The following is an 18,021-nucleotide window of genomic DNA, read 5'->3' as shown; positions in this document are numbered from 1 at the left end:
AAGGAAAAAAGAGAAGGGAAAGGAAAGGAAATAAGGAAGTACAGAAGAAAGAAAAGGAGGGGAAGAGAAAAAAGAAAGGAAGGAAGAGAAAGAAAGAAGAAAGGAAGGAAGGAAAGAAAGAAAGAAAGAAAAAAAGGAAGGAAGGAAGGAAAAGAAAGAAAAGAAAAGAAAAGAAAAGAAAAGAAAAGAAAGCCCTCCAACCTATAATAACAGCGCTTAGGAAAGTGTTCTTACTGTTTTGGAGCAAACAATGATGATTCTGAGCTTCAGGTCAGACCCAGCTGGCTTTTCTCTGAGCACAACAAATTCCTTCCTCTTATAAGTGCCAAAGTTGAACAAGCTTCTACAGGCTCCATTTGCTTTTGTGTGGGTGTCACCGTGGCTTTTTCTCCTTTCTCTCAGGCATGCCATGCTGCTTCACCAGGCTGTTCTTTAACTGAGGTCAGGGTTTTCAAATGGACTATGGTGACTCTGAGTTGATCAGGGAGGAGGAACATGGATCTCTATGTCCTAAAAAGACTTCATTATTGGAACTGGAGCTGGATAAATGAGCTTAGAGACTATCTAGTCCAAATAACTGATCATTTATGGATTGTAGGGTTAAAGATTGCAAGCCAGAAGAGTTCATAAAGGTCATTGGCCACTCCCTTTCATATTACAGATGAGGAACCTAGGGTCCAGAGACTTGTCCAGGATCACAGAGATGGTGACATTCACAGCCAGAATTTTATCCTGTCCCTACCCCCCACCCCTCCCCTCCCCAGCTCTACATTCAGTCCTTTTCCCACATTTATTTGTCCCCCATAGAAAAGGTAGAAAACACTTAAAGGTACTCACAGCAACCCATTAGCACAATTTGAGAAATTTTGTGCTGCAGTGGATAGAGGGCTAGCCTTGGAGTCAAGAAAACTCGATTTCAAAACACTATCCCTAGTTATGTGACCCTGAACAAGTAATTTAACTTACCTAAGCCTCAGTGTCCATATCTGAGAAATGGGAAAAATAATATTACAACTTACTGGGTTGTTTTGATGTAAAAACGAGATAGTATATGTAAAGCAATTTGAAAACCTATAAATGTCAGCTTTTATTTTTCCTCTTTTTTTGATGGGACCTGTGATTTCATCTTCATCCACAATTAATATTTCCTTTAGACCTTGTTTCCCTTCTCTTGTCCTTTAGGTATTCTTTGGACAGGTCATCAAAAGGTGTCCCTATCAGGTGTCCTCTATTCTAAACAGAACATTATTTTCAATTAGGTTTCCCTGGCCTTTCAGTTTCTGGGTAGTAATTTAGTTGCAACATATTGAAGGCAAGACATTTAACCTCTTAATTATTATTAGACATTTATTATGCACAGATAGTGTACCAGAGGCTACTCAGAACCTGAAGTTAGGCAGGAGGCCTGCCTAATAAGCTCACAATTTAATTAGACAGGCTGAGCCCTGAAGGCATGAGGAGTTGGGCAGTTGGTGCTCAGGCAGACTAATTGGCATCTGGTTTGCAGAGTTCACAGCCACAGCCTCCAGACTGAAGCCCTCTTGGGAGAAGGCAATGGTCTGGGACAGCCTTACAGAAACTGGATTTGGCAGAGGAGCTAAAGTCAGATGCTTTGTGGACTACAGGAAGCAGGGTAGAAGAAACTTGAGAAATGAGCAAATTACTTTTTTATAGATAGTGTGAGACCATGGAGAGAACACTTGTCTTCAAGTCCCAAGGTTGAGTTCAAATGTGGCCATTGTCGCTTCCTAACCTTAGGCAAATTGTTTAAGTTCTTGGGGTTTCATTTCAAACTAACCATCTCTAATCTGTAAACCAAGGGAGTTGGCATAGATGGTCTCTGAGTGCTCTTCTGGCTCTAAGAAGTAGTAATCATTTATGCCCACCTCCTCACTTTACAGTGGAGGAAATTGAATCTCTAAGAGCTTAAGTGACATACCTAAGGTCACACTGAGGATAATCAAGTGATCACATGTTGCAATTCAATGTCATGCTTTGGAGCTGAAGCAGGAAAGGAATGGAAAATAAATTAAATAATCCAGTAACCATGGTTTACATTTAGATTGCATTTTACAAAGCCTTTTCCTCACAACAAACCTTTGAGGTAGGTAATGCAAATTATTTTTTATCCCTACTTTTTTGACCCAACATATGAGTTCATTTTAATGTCTTTTGAGAATTACCCCCAAGGGCCCGGAGAAGTTGTGATTTGCCCAGGGACCTACTGCCACACAGGTAGATCTTGAAACCTAGATTTTCTTAGGTAAAGGTTAACTCTCTTTCCACTGTGCCATGACTGCCTTCATCCCCATTTTACAGATTAAGAAACTGAGGCTCAAAAAGCATTAGTGACTTTGGCTGTCACCCCATTGTGAGTAAGCAACATAACAAAACAATCTTCAGATCCCATTTTCCATTGAGCTCTGACTTCTCTCAGTTGGCAGAAGGAGGAACGTCCTATGAAACAACCAAGAAAAGATTAGGTCGAGTTGTAAAAGAGGAATTGATTCTACTTTATTCATTCAGCAGATATTAGAGTGCCTTGGGCAAGTCAGCATCTGTTCAGTTAGTCAGTCTGTTCATTATTAGCATCTTGAGCCTCATTACAAAATCCTCATTGAGCTTGCTGTGTGCTGTGGGAGATTCGGGATGTATTAGACAGAGCCTTTGCCCTCCCTCCAGGAGAGTCCTCTTGTGTAGAGGAAATCAAACACATGGCCAGATGATGACAGTGGAAGGCAGTATAAAGACTATTAGAGGTGCAAAAAAATACCAGAGGTCATCAAGTCTACCCTCACTCCAACTGCAATCCTCAATCTTAACTGCAACATCCCTGGCAAGTGCCTCTGTAGCCCCTGCTGGAAGACCCCTAGTAACAAGAATCTTACTACTGGGAAAGATAGCCCATTTCATTTTTCAAATTGACCTAATTATTAGGACACTTCTTTGTTTTGTACCATCTCATGGTGACTCCCTATCACTCTCCTCAATCTGTTCTATTTTTGTACTCTGAGGGTGAGTTGACCAAATCTAATCATCTTTATGATAACCCTTCAGTTATTCTAAATGTGACCATCTGGGGAATGTGGATTCTCTTTACCAATTAAGTGATTTGTGAATTTACTCTTTTCCCTCTACATAATCCCTTCCAAAGTTTACTTTAAGTGAGTAGAGAGGAGATTGAAAAGAGGAAATATAGAAAAGGGCTGAGTCTAGAAGGGACACGTAGGAAGGAAATGTTCATAAGGTGGTAGAGGCAGGAAAGGAAAAAGGAAAAAAGAGAAAAAAGAAAGAAAGGAAGGAAGGAAAGAAGAGAGAGAGGAAGGAAGGAAGGATTTATTAAGTAAATGTGCCAGAATGATACTAAGTGCTTTACAAACATTATCTCATTTAATCCTCACAACAACCCTGCAAGGTATATACTATTATAATTCTCATTTTATAATTGAGTAGACTGAAGCAGTTACATGCCCAGAGCCACACTGATAATAAGTGTCTAAGGCTGGATTTGAACTCAGGCCTTCCTGACTATGCACTGTACTATCTAGCTATTGAGCTAGAATACAAGGCGTGACAGTGAACTTCAGCCTGCCCATAGCTTTATATTGGCAAGGCAATATTCACAGCACTGACAATGACTATGAATATGCCAGCATAGTTCTGAATCACAAAATATAATAGACTCTCCATATATAAGACAGGAGCAAAACATTTATTCAGACACCAGAAAGCCAAATCCCAACACCAGAAAACCAAATCCACCATAGAAACAAAGAAATCTATACATAATAACCATGAAGATAACAAGACCATCCCAAATCCTTCCCCCTGTTCAGGTCTTCCCACAAAAAAACACTCACAATCCTAGCTGTCGGCTTGCCTGTGTCCTCTCTTTCCTTCCACTCTAACTGCTCCGACTCATTTCCTGCTCTACCCCTTCCTACTCCACCCATTCAGCAAACTCCTCCCACCACAGGCTCTATTTGATTATATTTGATCTATTAAAGGGCAGGGAAGATCGCCAAATTCCCTTAGGCCTATTAAGGCACAAGGAAGATCTTCAAATTCCCATTACCATTACAAACTTTCAGAACATTGAGTGGAAATAGTCCAATATTGTCCCCTTGGGTCAAGCATTATCTTGACTGGGGCACCTAGTGTGTTTTTACATGGCATGGGGCACCTCCAATGGGAGAAAGGAAAGAACACGAGTTATTCTCTGGCCTGCAAGCTACATTAGAAGGGCTATGGTGAGCTGGTGAAAAGTGAAGCCTTATCTCAGAAATCAGCAAAGCTTTGGGAAATTGGCTTCCTACTGAATCAGGAAAAAGGATAGAAATCTCCTGTGCAGCTGAAAATAGGATTTCAAGTCCATTGCTGTCTACTGAGTCACCCAGCTGCCTCAGGGTACATAGTGGTGAAGACAGAGGGTTGAGAGGGTGAAGAAAAGGAAGACATCACATTAAACCAGTTGTCAGTCTTCTAGTGAAAGAACTTTACAAGTACCTTCTCTCTTCAACTTAATTTCCTATCCTTCCCAACCCATGTGATAAATGCTATAAAAATGGCCCAGACAGTGCTTGCTTAAGGAGTATAAAGGAAAGCAAAATTGTTGCCAGATGGTGGGATGAGAGAAAGTTTCTTTGGAGGAGACATTTGAGGCTGATCAAGAAGGATGGATCTGGCTGGTAGAAGATATTCCAAGTGAAGGGCATGGCAGTGAAAGACTATGGGCAGGACAACTTAACTCATGGGCCCAAATCCTGCTTCTGCTACTAAGGCTATGACTATGGACTGGTCAGTTAGCCTTTCTTCACCTCATTTTCATCATCTGTAAAATGGTGGGTGGTTGATAAGTCCATGACAGTCAGGTGATACAGTGAATAGAGCACTGTACCTGGAGTAGAGAAGGCTTGAGTTCAAATTCAGCTCTAGTCACTTACTTTTTTACCTTGGGCAAACCACTTAACTTCTACGTGCCTCAGTTTTATCAACTATAAAAAGGGGATAATAACAGTACCTGCCTCTCAGGGTTGTTGTGAGGATCAAATAAGATGATATTTGTAAAGCACTCAACCCAATGCTTAGCACACAGTAAGCGCTTAATAAATTAATTAATAATTAATAAATGCTTATTTCCTTCCTCCCTAGTTATGTCAGGGCCCAGATTTAAAATGAGATGTCTCCCGAATCTAAGCTTTTCTACATGTTCCTTCTAAGTAGACATGAAAAGACGCTTCTTTCCCAAAATCTTGCAATCTAATCAGGGGTAGGAGTGATAAAGATGAATGAGTACAAATGGTTATAGCAGGAGGAACAATGTGATAATACAGGATGATGTTCAGACAAAGTACAACGAATAATTTGTGGAAGGAAAGATCACTTTTTACCTGGAAGTGGAAAGGGGGAGATCGGAAAAGGATTCATAAAGGCAGAAGAAGCACCTTGAGTTGGGCCTTGAAGGAAGGGAAGAATAGTCCGTGTTTATTGAATTGAATTTGTATTGTCATTTTGGGATAGATTGGTTTTAGGAGAAATGATTAGAGTTCTCAGGTGAAGGTGCATCCAACTACTTGCAATACTACTCCATTCTACAGTCATTTCTTGAGCTGCTACTACGTGCAAGACTTTGCATAATTAACTCAGCCAGTAATGCCCAAATGCAGTCGCATGTTTTAAGAGGCATAATAGAAAACTTTGGGATAATAGCTCAAATTTGAGGTTTTAAAAGAGTTTGTTTAGAGATCATATTTTAGAAAAGATCATAAAGGAATTGTGGTATGAAAGGAAGGTTTGAAGTAAAAAAATAAAAAAGATTTACTTCCCAGCTTTATCCCTTGCTACCTATCTAAACACAGTCAAGTCACTTTGCCTCTTATAGTTTTCTTTTCCTCATTTGCAGAATGAAGGGATTGGACTGGATTCCCTTCTAAGGGCCCTTCAGCTCTAAGATATTTTGCTCTTGCTTCCCCCCCTCCCTTTTTGGAAGAGGGAAGATAGGGCAGTTGGGATTAATTGACCTGCCCAAGGTCACAATGCTAGTTTTCTTTTTGTGTGTTAAATGTCAGAGGCCGGATTTGAACTCAGGCTGGTGCCCTATCCACTGGGCCACCTAGCCACCCATGATCTTTTGCTCTTATGATCTCACTCTGTATTGGGTGGGAGATTGTACAATTAAACCTCAACAGTACCTTCTGACTTCAAGGTTGCATGAATATATGAAATACCATTTTCAACAGTTATATTGTTGCTTGTCCTTTGTTCTCAAAGAGAACCATGACATCAGGAAGGGGATGCCATGGCTTGTAAGTGAATTGTATTTAAGTGGGGAGGTGAGGAACTGTGCAAAGTCGCCAGCATCACTCTGTCCTCCAGAACCATTTGAGTCCAGTAGACAGATAAGGATCAAGACGACTGGAGATGACCGCCTCAATGGTTGTAAGATTTAGAATGGAGCTACTTGCAGAGCTAACTTGAGCTAGTTTTGTCCTGGCCTATGACTTGAATATAATTAGTGTTCCAGGTAATTCAGCCAGTCCTAGTCTTTACTACTAATTGAATTGGTTTTGATGGGTTCTTAATGAAGTCACTGCTCGCCAAGACTCTAACGTGATTTGGTTAAGCTAGGGAATCCTGCCACAGTTGCTCTTTGTTCTTGAAGAGGACCAAAATGACATCACTATGGTAGAGTCAAGTTGCCACATATCCAACTGTGGCTGATCAGACCAATATGCCTGAGGGGAGTGATAGATGCCTTCAAGGCAATCCTCAGAGTCCTGTTAAGATATGACTGGTTAATCATAACTAGGACTGGGGCACTAGGGTTTGGTCCCAGTATGTCAACATTCAGAGGGTTCTGGCAACACTTTTCCTCCTTCACCAATGAAGTTTAGCACCCTATTAGTAAGAACAATTCATTGAATTGGAAGTTACTTTATGCCCACTCCTTTCCCCTGCCCTAAGATCCCATGTTCTAGGTGCATGTTCCATAGCCTCAATTGTAACAAGCCCTCATTTTGTTCCCTTCTCCAGTGCTAGCATCCCCAGCTACCGCAGTCTCATGTAATGATAACCTAAGGAAGTATTTATGCTTTTCCTTACTTAGAGCAGTATCCCAGTCTCTTCCCTAATGAAACGTTCCATCCCAAGGTCTGAAGACTTTGCCCAAGGCATTCCCCCTGCCTTCCACAGATTCCAATTGAATTTGTCTCAAGAATTGTATTTGAGCACACCCTCCGTGTTCCTTGCCCTGGAATAGATCTTGTGCTTTTTCCATGCACTAGAATGGTTAATCACATCTGTGGGTGGGCCAAAGATACTGTAAAGAAAGTAAATCCTGCAATTCACAGAATCTTAGGGAAACATTTAAATGTGGTTTGGAGAGATTGCTCTGCTCATAAAGTCGGGCACAATTGTAGTTCTGGCTGAATATTCTAGAGCATAATCTGCTCACCCTATCACCAACTCCACTCCCCCAACAAAACAACAACCCACCAAACAAAACTGGAGATTTGCTTTTATAGCCTCTTGTATATAAAAAGCTGCTTTTGGCCTTATTTCTTAGGTTCCTTCCCTTCTAAGTCTTTAACGATGCCCTCATCCATTATTGATCACTTCAAGATTGCTTTCCTAGTGATGAATCAGAATGTTGCAAAATCTACCTTTTGGCATCAGTGAATGATTGAAGCAGGAGGAAACTAGGCTGCAGAGGGAAGGACTGGCTTCCCCAATGAATCTTGACAGGCAGCAACAACAGCACCTAGACTATGATGCAGAGAAAAAGTGCTTTTCTCTATAACACCAACTTGATAAAATGCCACCTGTATATTTAAAAGTTTGACTGGGCTATCACTGCATTCAGTCTCTTCTGTATTCTCTATACCAGCCCCAACTCTCCAAAGTGGTTGGAAATTACATATCAACCCATAGTTCAGTCCTTTACCTCTGTCAACACTGAATTGGCTTTTAATTGCTTGGTAAAATACCAAGTTCAATTCCTTGCTGGAATTAAAAAAAAATGGGCTCTTCATTTCCTTACAGTAAAGAGATTTCATATGATCTGGAGGGGACCATAGAGGCATTTGACAACTCCCTCATTTGACAGATGAGGAAACTGAGGCACAGAAAGATTAATTGATTTGCCCAGGGGCATACTCAGGTGCTGTTTAAAAGGTGTGTGGATCTTCTATGAAGGTTTTTGGCACATGACGCTAATGATAAAATCACAAAATCTCCAGGCTGGAAGGGGCCTCAGAGGGATTCTGGTTCAACCTCCATTAGAAACATGAATCCTGATCCTCAACAAGGACTTATCCAGTCTTTCTCAATAACTCCAGTAGTAGTGAATTTACTATGTCCTAAAACAACTCATTCCATTTGGGGACCTATCTAAATGTTAGGGACCCAAATAATTACCCCTTACATTTGTATAATGCTTTTGTACATTTTCAAAGCCCTTTTTACCGTGTGGTTCTAGTAATGATTTTTCCCTTTGGGCAAAGGTCCAAGAGATCCATTATCACTAGAAAACTCAAAAACTAACATTGAAGTTTTAAATGTACTGCTTCTCATTTTTGAGAGGCATTTATTTGTCAAGGCACAATGGAGAGGTGAATGGTGGGCATAAGTAGGCAGCAACACATTACAATCAAAGAATGATGAAAGAAGAGTGGTATAAAAGACGACATCAAAGAAATGTCTGGTTAAAAAAGAAAATGGGGTAGACATGTGGCAAGGACGAGGGCTTAACCAATATGGCTTAATAAATCATTTACTATGTGCCAAGCACTGTTAAGCTTAAGGAGTGAAGAGAAAACACAAAATAAAAGACAATCCCTACATGCAAGGAGCTTATATTCTCATGTGAGTGATAACATATGCCAATCAAAACACATGAGATAAATACAGAATTGATGGAAGATAACCCTACAGGAGATGACACTCACAGCTGGAGGGACCAGAAAAGGCCTCCTTGGAGAAATTGGTGTTTTAGCTGTGTTAGGAAGCCAGGGATTCCAAGAGGGGAGGGTTGGCAAGGAGAACTTTCCATGAATAAGGAATAGCCCGTGCTGTTTATGGGGGTGGGAGATGGACTGTCTCATGTGAAGAACAGATAGGCCAAAATGGATGGATCTTATGAAAGGTAAAGAAGATGGGAAAGGTATTCAGGTTGTGATGACTCTTAAATGTCAAACAAAGGACTTTCTATTCTGAAAGTATTAGGAGGAGAGGTGGGAGGCAAGGTTGAGGGGTGGCAAGGTGTGACCTGGTCAAACCTATGCTTTAGGAAGAACACTTGGCATCTTTGTGAATGATGAATTATAGTGGGAATAGACAAGGCAGAGAGACCAACTGGAAGGCAACTGTAATAGTTCAAATGAGCGATGATGAAGAGGCTGCACCAGGATGGTGGCTGTGTGAATTCGGAAAGGGTAATATGCAAGAGAGGTTAAGGAGGAAGTACTCACAAGACCTGACAACTGATTGGATTTGTGGGATCAGCAAGAGGGAGAAGACAAAGTAGCAAACCTTGGCCACTAGAAGGATAATGATCCCCTTGATGGTAAAAGGGAAGTTTAGAAGAGGAGAGGGAGATTCTGAAGAGAGAGAATGATCATTCTCATGTTAGAAGAAACCTCCAGCCTGTTGGTGGAGCCCCTGATGCAAGCTCATGGGAGGGCATGGAGATGAGCAAGCAGGGATGGACAGCAATCTACATTGTTTCAAGGAACACCCATAAAAGGGATCCAGTGGTTGTTAGCGCTCCTCGTTTTAAATCGGAATTCCATTGGTCTTAGTTCCCTTTGTCCTGCTTTTCCTTCTCCTTTGTTGCAAAATAAATAAATAAAATAAAATAAAAGCCTAGTACTAAACCTTACTGAGTTGAACCAAAGAAATTGAAAGGGAATAGGAGCTTTAACTCTTCTCTAGATCTCCTGAGCTTTCTTGCCAACAGCATCCCGAAGAAGCACTCCTCTACTGATGACCCAGAGCCAAGAGAATTAGCTGGTGTATTGGATAATCCAATCAAGTTCCAAAAAGATCTTAAAAGACTAGAAGAGATAATGTATCCAACGAATGAGATAAAGTTTAATAGGGATAAATTTGAAGTGCATCATTTTTTAAAATCAATTTTACAAGTCAAGAATATGTGTGTATATGGGAGGAAGGAGAGATTTACTGTGAAAAGGTTTTTTTTTATATTAAATTTACTAAAAATCTAAAATCTACTTCATTCCCTAAAAAGGACTTGATATTGCTAATCAAGTCAGATGCTTATATAACAGGACAATTAAAAATAAAACGATATCATTCTACAATGCTTTATGGCATACAAAGTACTCTCCTCAAAGCAAAACTGTGAGATAGTGAGATAAGTAACCCTCATTAAGAAATAAAGAAAGTGAGGTTCAGAGGAACCCAGGCTTCCTGGCTCAAAGATTAATATCCTTTCTGTTTAAAAGGAACAGTGAAGTGGATGTTACCTGATATCTGGAGTCAATCAGTGCTGCAGATGATTATTGGATGGTAGCAGACAGTGTTTAAAAAAAAAAAAAGATCAGAACCTTTTATTTAACTGCAAAGCTTTATATTTTATGTTAACCAAAAAGTCTTTTTGAGAAGCAGCTTGGTGGTATCCTGGCTAAGACCTTGGTTCAGATCCTGCCTCAAATACTTAGCAGCTTTGGGATCCTGGGGAAATTATTTCATCTTTTTGTGCCTCAGTTTCCTCATCTGTCAAGTGAGGAATTTGAACTCGATGGTCTTTAGGGTTCCTTCAAGCTTTCAATGTATGATCCTATGATCTTAGGCTTCATCAGTAGAAATAGTATCTAGATTATGCAAAAGGGCATTCCAACCATGCTCTACTCTGGCCAGACCAGAAATGGAACATTATGTTCGGGTATGAGGCTTATATTGTAAGGCGGACAGTAATGAGCTGGGAGCTCTGGTTTGTTATTAGAAGCAAAACAGGTACTCAGCAAAACTGTGAATTAGACAAAGTCATCTTTGGTGCCTATCACTCTTCTGACCTGCTTTTTAACAATTAGTCAGCAATTATTTGTTGAATCTTGACGTGTTCTAGGCCAGGGCTGCTTAAGCTTTTCCCATTTGCTACTACTTAGCACATTTCGGCAGCGTTTGTTGGGGTTGTGTGGCCTGAGGGCCTGCACAGTGCAAAGCGTGGATGCTTTGTGTTGAGAACCAAGGCTGCAGTGAAGTTGTGCAAAGCAACATGGGCAAGCACTGCCAGAAACACCTAGGATTCATTAAACGTTTGATTTTTCATTAAATTTTAGTAGTTGTACATTCAGAAACCTTTTACTGTTGCCAAATTTTTCATGACCCACAGTTTAAGAAGTGCTCTTCTGGGCCATGTGGAGGTAGAAAAACATGCATACAAGCATGCACATATATGTACATACACACCAATATACAGATAGCTACCATCTTGTAATCTCCTTCTTGATGAAATCTAACTTTCTTTCCAAAATATATAAAGGAGAGCTTATGATTCATGAACGTAGATGAAACAGATCCTGCCCTCAAGAAGGTAGCCAAAACTAACTCTGGGAGGTAGTCATTGCCATAATTTTACTTAGGAAACCAAGACAAACATATGCTAAGTGACTTTGCCAGGGTCACACAGCTAGAAAGCATTTGAATTCAAGTCTTTGGGATTCCAGGCCCAGCATTTTATCCCTTGCTCTACCTAGATGTCTTCATGCCATCCAGCTGTCTCTAAGAAGGATCATAAGTTCTAAGGACATTTGTCCTAGAGATGGAAAGTTTCATGGTGGAAATGATAGTTGTCCTCAAAGATTTAAAGAGCTGTCATGTAAAAGAAGGAACAGACATGCTTGTTTTAGAAGACCAAACTGGAGTTAATAGGTGGAAGTTAGGAGGCAGACATAGCTCAACATAAACAGAATTCTCCACCAATCAGAAGTATCCGACAATGGAATGAACGGGTGGCTCCTACTCTGACATGAGCTTTCTGGGCCTATTAAAGCATGGCCTGTTTCTGTACAGGGTGGGAGGTTAGAGTAGATGAACTGTGATGGTCCATGCCATTCTATGATCTTATGATTAAAGAGAGCAAAAAGTGATTTTCAGGGCTGGTTCACCTGTAATGTTCTTGTTTGTGGTTTGTTTGGGTTTTATTTTGGGCAGGGGGTAAGATTTCAGATTAAGAACCAAACTAGAAGAAAAGGAAATATTCCTCATTGTTCCTGATTTTGAATTCTTTACCGATATATGGATTCACTATTGACAGCTTCAGATCATTATTAACCACACCATGATGGAATAAAATTAAATTTATCTAAAATAAGGCCAGCTGACTCAATGACCTCTTACGGTTGCCTTTAGCTCTGACACTCTTTATATAGGGTCTCTTCCAATTCTGACATTCTTTGTTTTATCATCCATTCTAGCTCTAATAGTCTCTGTGTTAGGTCCCTCCCAGCTCTGACATTCTATGTTTTGCATTTTTTTTTTCAGTTTTTCAATTTGAACATCCTGTAGTCTAAAGATCCTTCCAGCTCTGATGTTCTGCATTTTATCATTCTATGTCCCAACATCCCTTCCAGGTCTGCCATTCTATATCTGGCATTCTGACATTCTGCATTTTGAATTCTAATAGCCTCTTTTCTAAGATACTTCTCACTTTATATATTCTATGGTCCCCTCTAGACCTAACATTCTTTGAATCTAACACCTGAAACACTCTTCCTCCTATTTCCATCTTGCTATGAGACACAGATGCATATTTCTTTCTTCCTGCTTCCAAATGCTATTCTTCTTTCTGTTAGAAGAATACCCTTTTCCACCTGGCCACCCCAAAATACCCATTTTTTAAAATCTCCCACTACTGAGACTGGAGATGGACTTTTTCAGCCTGTTCTCTGTTCAGAGTACCACAGAGGCCCTGCGAGTTTCCCTGGGTTTTACTAACCCTTTCTAATGTAAAGCAAAATTTCAGTGGGAATAAAAAAAAAAAGAGAGGGGCCATTCCTCTGAGTTCTGAAGAAATCAGCCCTTGTTTATTTTTAAATGAACAAGATAATAGTTTGATTACAGGAATTTCTGACTCTTGGGCTCAAACAACAAATGCCACCCAAGATCACATCCCAGAAATATCTTATAGACACAAAGTCAAGAAGAAGGAGAATAATTTTACCCTCAAGCAAAGACATGGAAAAAGCCTGTTGCATGGTGACAGGACACCGACCACCAGGATGGGTGAAATCATGCTGGAGCTTCATATTTTTAGCTTTTTGCTGTGCAAACAGCAAATCGTTGGCATAGGGATTTGAGTCAGCTTTCTCATCCTCTCCCTCACGGTACAGATTGGGATCTAAATATAAGAGGTACCCTCCTACATTTCCAGAGCAAAGCATGGATAGGATTTCTTCATGCACTTCTTATTAAAATGGAAAGATAGAGTGGCTGGTTCATTTCTGCAAAGGCAGCTTCCCTCCCCCTCCCCTTCCTCTTCAATAAATTTGTCCTTAATTGTGCATCCAGGGAAAGGGGGGTTTTATTGTTTCTTTTATGAATTTTTCATATTTAAAAAAGACCCTGTATTCTTTTCATATTGTGAATAACCACAATGTGGCCCTCTTAGTTGAATTCCAAAGGGTCAGTGTGGCATTGTGGGTAATGTCCGAGATTTGGGCTGGAGGCAGAAGACCCGAGTTCAAGTCACAGAACCTGGATTCACATGCTACTTATTATCTATGTGATTCTGGACGAATTGTTCAATTTCTCTTGGCCTCCATTTCTTCATCTGGAAAATGAAGTGGTTGAATAAGCTCTAAATTTTAAACTCCTATGAAGTATAGAACCAAACTGGCCCTCCTTTCCACCCATAATTCTTCATTTTGCTTTCTGGGACCAAGTAGAATAAGGGGAGGAGGTCAGGGGAGAGGTGATTCATTAAGAGTTTAATTGAATGCTAAAAGTTGTTTTTACATGTAGTTGGGGAAAAATAAATTTTTTTTAAAGACAGAATAATAGGTAAGGCAGGGAGAGACAGTGTGGCATACAGGCTAGAGGGCTGAATGTGGAGTCAGAAAGATCCAGGCTTAAGTCCTACCCTTGCCACATCCCAGCTATGTCCCTTGATGTCTCAGTGTCCCTAGATGACTTTCTAAGACTATATATTACAGAGAAGGATGCAGTCTGTTTTGGTAGAGAAGGCTCCTCACCAGCTGGGCAAACAGTGGGATAGAGAGCTAGGATCAGAACCAAGAAGACCTGAGTTCAAATCCAGTCCCAGACTCTTACTAGCTGTGTGACTCTGGACAAGTTACTTAACGTCTGCTTGCCTCAACTCGCTCAACTATAAAATGGGGATAATAACATCACCTACCTTGAAGGGTTGCTGTGAGGATCCAATGAGATAATATTTGTGAAGCACTTGGCACATAGTAGGTGCTATGTAAATGCTTATTACTTCCCTCTGTATACTGATGAACTCATAAACTGTTTCAAAAAAGACATAAAAGAAAATAAGGAGAAAAACACCACAGGTGAAAATGAACCATTTGTGTTAGTCTCCCTTTCAAATCTGTAAAACCCAAATATCCAATAAAAATGTTATTAAAGCCTAGTGAAACAACATTTATAATAATCTTGAATTGTCACAAAGATTCTGAAGAAATATTGCTTCAGACACTTCGCTGGGACTTAATGGGGCTAGAAGTCAGTTTAATGGTAATAAATCAATAGGCATGAATATTGAGTCTCAGCAGCAAAAAATAATAACCACACCTCAGTGCTTTAATAATTTACAAGATCTGTGTGGTGTGGGTGCTCCCTCTGTCCTGCTGATTGCAGTAGCCTCAGAACTTAGTGGACAGTGGCTTAAAGAATCTGCCCCGTGACAGCTACCCTTCTGGGAAGGAGCCCTTCTGAACTTATTGATTTCCAGGCTCATTCTCAGGTGACAGTCCCACTGGGCATTGCAGGTCCCATCTGTGAAGCCTTTCCAGCTAGCTAGGACCTGCCAGAGCGTGGGCTTCATTGGCAGAATCTTCAGGAACCCACGTTCATGGTCATGATGTGATGAGACATTGGAGAAAAATGGATTGGGGGAAGGTGCCCCTAAATTCTATGGGGAAAGTTAGCCTAGAAGGGATGGGAAGTCCTCAAGAATGAAATCCTCCAGGAACAAACAGAAATAACATCATTGAGGACAATACAGTGGAGCTGCCTAAGGAGATTATTAAAAGTGCACCAATAGCCTAACAGCCAACACATTTTGTTTTTTTAAAGATATAGACAGGGGCTGCTAGGTGAATAGAGCACCGGCCCTGGAGTCAGAAGGACCTGAGTTCAAATTCGGCCTCAGACACTTAACACAAAAACTAGCCATGTGACCTTGGGCACATCACTTAACCCCAATTGTCCTGCCTTCCCCCCCTTAAAAAAAATAAGATATAGACAGATGCACAGAAACACACATAGGAAGAAAGCACAGGTCTGAAAGCATGGCAAGTCTTCTAAAGATGAGTCAATGCTCAGAAAATAGTGCTAAGACTTAGAATAAGCTGAGTTTGCAAGAAAAGTTAAGAACAGAAAAAAAAAGTTTGAGGTTTTTTGTTTTTAAATTACAGTTACATTGATGTATAAGTTCCTTTGATTCATACCTTTCACTACATGGCCCCTTGCTACCTTTCTCTCACTGTATTCCCCTCCATGTAATCCACAGGGCACCACTGGCCTTCTGCTTTTCCTTGCTTATGACCCCTCTGTATCCAAACTCTGTATTTTTACTGGTTGTGTCCCATGCTTACAATGTTCTTCCTCCTCTACTCCGCTTCCTAATTTTCCAGGCTTCACTTCAAGCCTTAGCTCAAATTCTACATTCTGTAAAAGGCCTTTCCAGCCCCCTACTCGTTCATCCTCCCTCCCCAAGGCTAGTGACTTCTCTCTGAGATTGCTTCCTATTTACTTAGGACATATCTTGTATGTACATAATTGTTTGAACATTCCTCTTCCCTGTCAGAATGTGAGCTCCCTGAGGACAGGGACCATGTTTTTATCTTTCTTTGTATCCCTGGCACTTAGCATGTGCCTGACATGTGGTAAGCTCTTAATAAGTGCTTTTTGATTGACTGATTGGGAGAAGGGGAAGATCCAAGAATAGATAGTGCCATTGCTCATGGTGGATGGGTTGTTGTTAAGAGGTGACAAGGAGAAGGCAAAGCAGCCAATCTCCTATTTTGTGTTTCTTTTCTCTGCCAAGGAAAGTAATCACTTGACTAGAATGGGTAGAACAAAAATGACTGATAGTGAACGAAAAGCCAGGATAAATAAGGAGATAATAAGATGGTGCCTACCTCCCCTCGATGAGTTCAGGACTGCAGGCCCAGATAAATAATATCCCAAGATAATGAAAAAACTGGCAAATGTAATTTCTGAGCCACTATGAATGATCCCTGAAAAACTGTGGAGATGGGGTGAATGCTGAAGAATCAGAGAAGGGAAAATGTTACCCTAATTTTCAAAAAAGGATACAGCTTGTACCCCACAGATGGGTGACGACTTCAATACCTGGCCAAATTCTAAATCACATTAAAGAGAGGATAATACTCAGGCTTAAAGGATAGTTATGATTATTAGCAGTCAGCAAGATTTCACCAAGAACAAGTCATTCCAGACTAACCTCTATTCCTTTGTTGACAGGATTATTAGACTGATAGATCTGGGGAACAATGAAGTTTACTTAGGCGTCAGCAAAGTATTTGACAAAGCCTCTCATTCTGTTCTTATGAACAAGATAGAGGGATGTGAGATATATAATACTGCAGTATTAAATTAATTTAGAACTAGTCAAATGGTCATAATCAAAGAATGCTTAATAGTGGTTTAATGTCAGTTTGGAGGGAGTCAGCCAGAGATCTGTGCTGCTTAACATTTTTACCAAAAAATTGGAGAAAGACCTGCTTGGAATGCTTCTCGGATTTTCAGAGGACACAAAGCTGGGAGGGCTGACTAACAAGTTGGATGTTATAGGAAGGATCAAGAAAGGCCTTTCACAGGCTAGAACATTGTGTCAGTTCCACTAAGAGGTAACTTGATAGGAATCAATATAAATTCTTAAGAGGGTTAAAAAAAAATCAACATCACAAATATGTAGTGAGGGAGTGATGGCTAGAGAACAGTGCATTTTAAATAACTGAGGATTTCAGTGAACTGCAAGCATAATGTGAGTCTACAGTGTGGTGTGGTTACCAAGAAAGCTTTGGTGATAGTCAACGACCTTAAGAGAGGTCCACCATGCCAGATTAGGAAGAAGGTAGCTCTTCTGTGTTCTGAAGTAATGTACTTATGTTAGGGTGAAGGATTTAGGGGAAAACACTGATGAACTAGAGAGTACACAAGAGAAAGGTTAACCAGGATGATGGTAAAGGGCTATTAGGTCAATGTCATACAAGGACTAGTTGAAGGGACTAAGGGAGGGAAGCTTAACATGGAGCATAGAAGACTTGGGAGTAGTATGAGAGCTACCTTCAAGTATTTGAAACATGAGAAAGAGGGAGCTGACTCATTCTGTTTGATCCCAGGGGCACAACTGGGAGTAATGGTTGGAAATTGAAGAGAAGTGTTTGTTATTCAGCTATTTCAGTCATGTCTGACTCTTCGTGATCGCATTTGGGGTTTTGTTGGTGAAGATGCTGGAGTGGTTTGTCATTTCCTTCTCCAGCTCATTTTACAGAAGAGGAAACTAAGGCAAACCGGGTTAAGTGACTTGCTTAGGGTCACATACCTAGTAGGTGTTTGAGGCCAGATTTGAACTCAGAAAGATGAGTCTTCCTGACTCCAGGCCTGGCATTCTATCCATTGTGCCACCTAACTGCCTTAGAGAGAAGTGTGTGTGTGTGTGTATGTATGTATGTATAAAAGCTTAATGTAAGAGAAAACATCCCCAATATGAGAGCTGTCCAAAAATGGGACTGATCACCTTGGAAAGCCCAAGTGGGTTTTCCTTCTCTTCAGATCTTCCAGCAA

The 18,021-nt window shown here is 40.5% G+C and overlaps 1 protein-coding gene and 1 long non-coding RNA gene across 30 annotated transcripts in view; one reads left to right on the top strand and one right to left on the bottom strand.

The window, feature by feature from the left end:
- DLG2 (discs large MAGUK scaffold protein 2) overlaps nucleotides 1–18,021 on the top strand; it is a 2,470,643-nt gene that overhangs the window by 2,194,533 nt on the left and 258,089 nt on the right. The window lies entirely within an intron of this gene.
- LOC138148327 (uncharacterized) lies at nucleotides 2,050–17,217 on the bottom strand. Its single transcript, XR_011165025.1, has 2 exons — nucleotides 3,861–17,217; nucleotides 2,050–2,457 (listed from the first exon to the last, which is right to left on the bottom strand). It is a non-coding gene; the product is annotated as an uncharacterized lncRNA (long non-coding RNA).

The sequence above is a fragment of the Petaurus breviceps genome, unplaced genomic scaffold (genome assembly GCF_028583685.1).
Source record: "Petaurus breviceps papuanus isolate PSGF00001 unplaced genomic scaffold, PetGlider_PUasm1.0 90823, whole genome shotgun sequence".
Taxonomy (NCBI): Eukaryota; Metazoa; Chordata; class Mammalia; order Diprotodontia; family Petauridae; genus Petaurus; species Petaurus breviceps.
The sequence above is the reverse complement of the archived record's forward strand: the minus strand, read 5'-3'. Positions and strand labels throughout refer to the sequence as shown.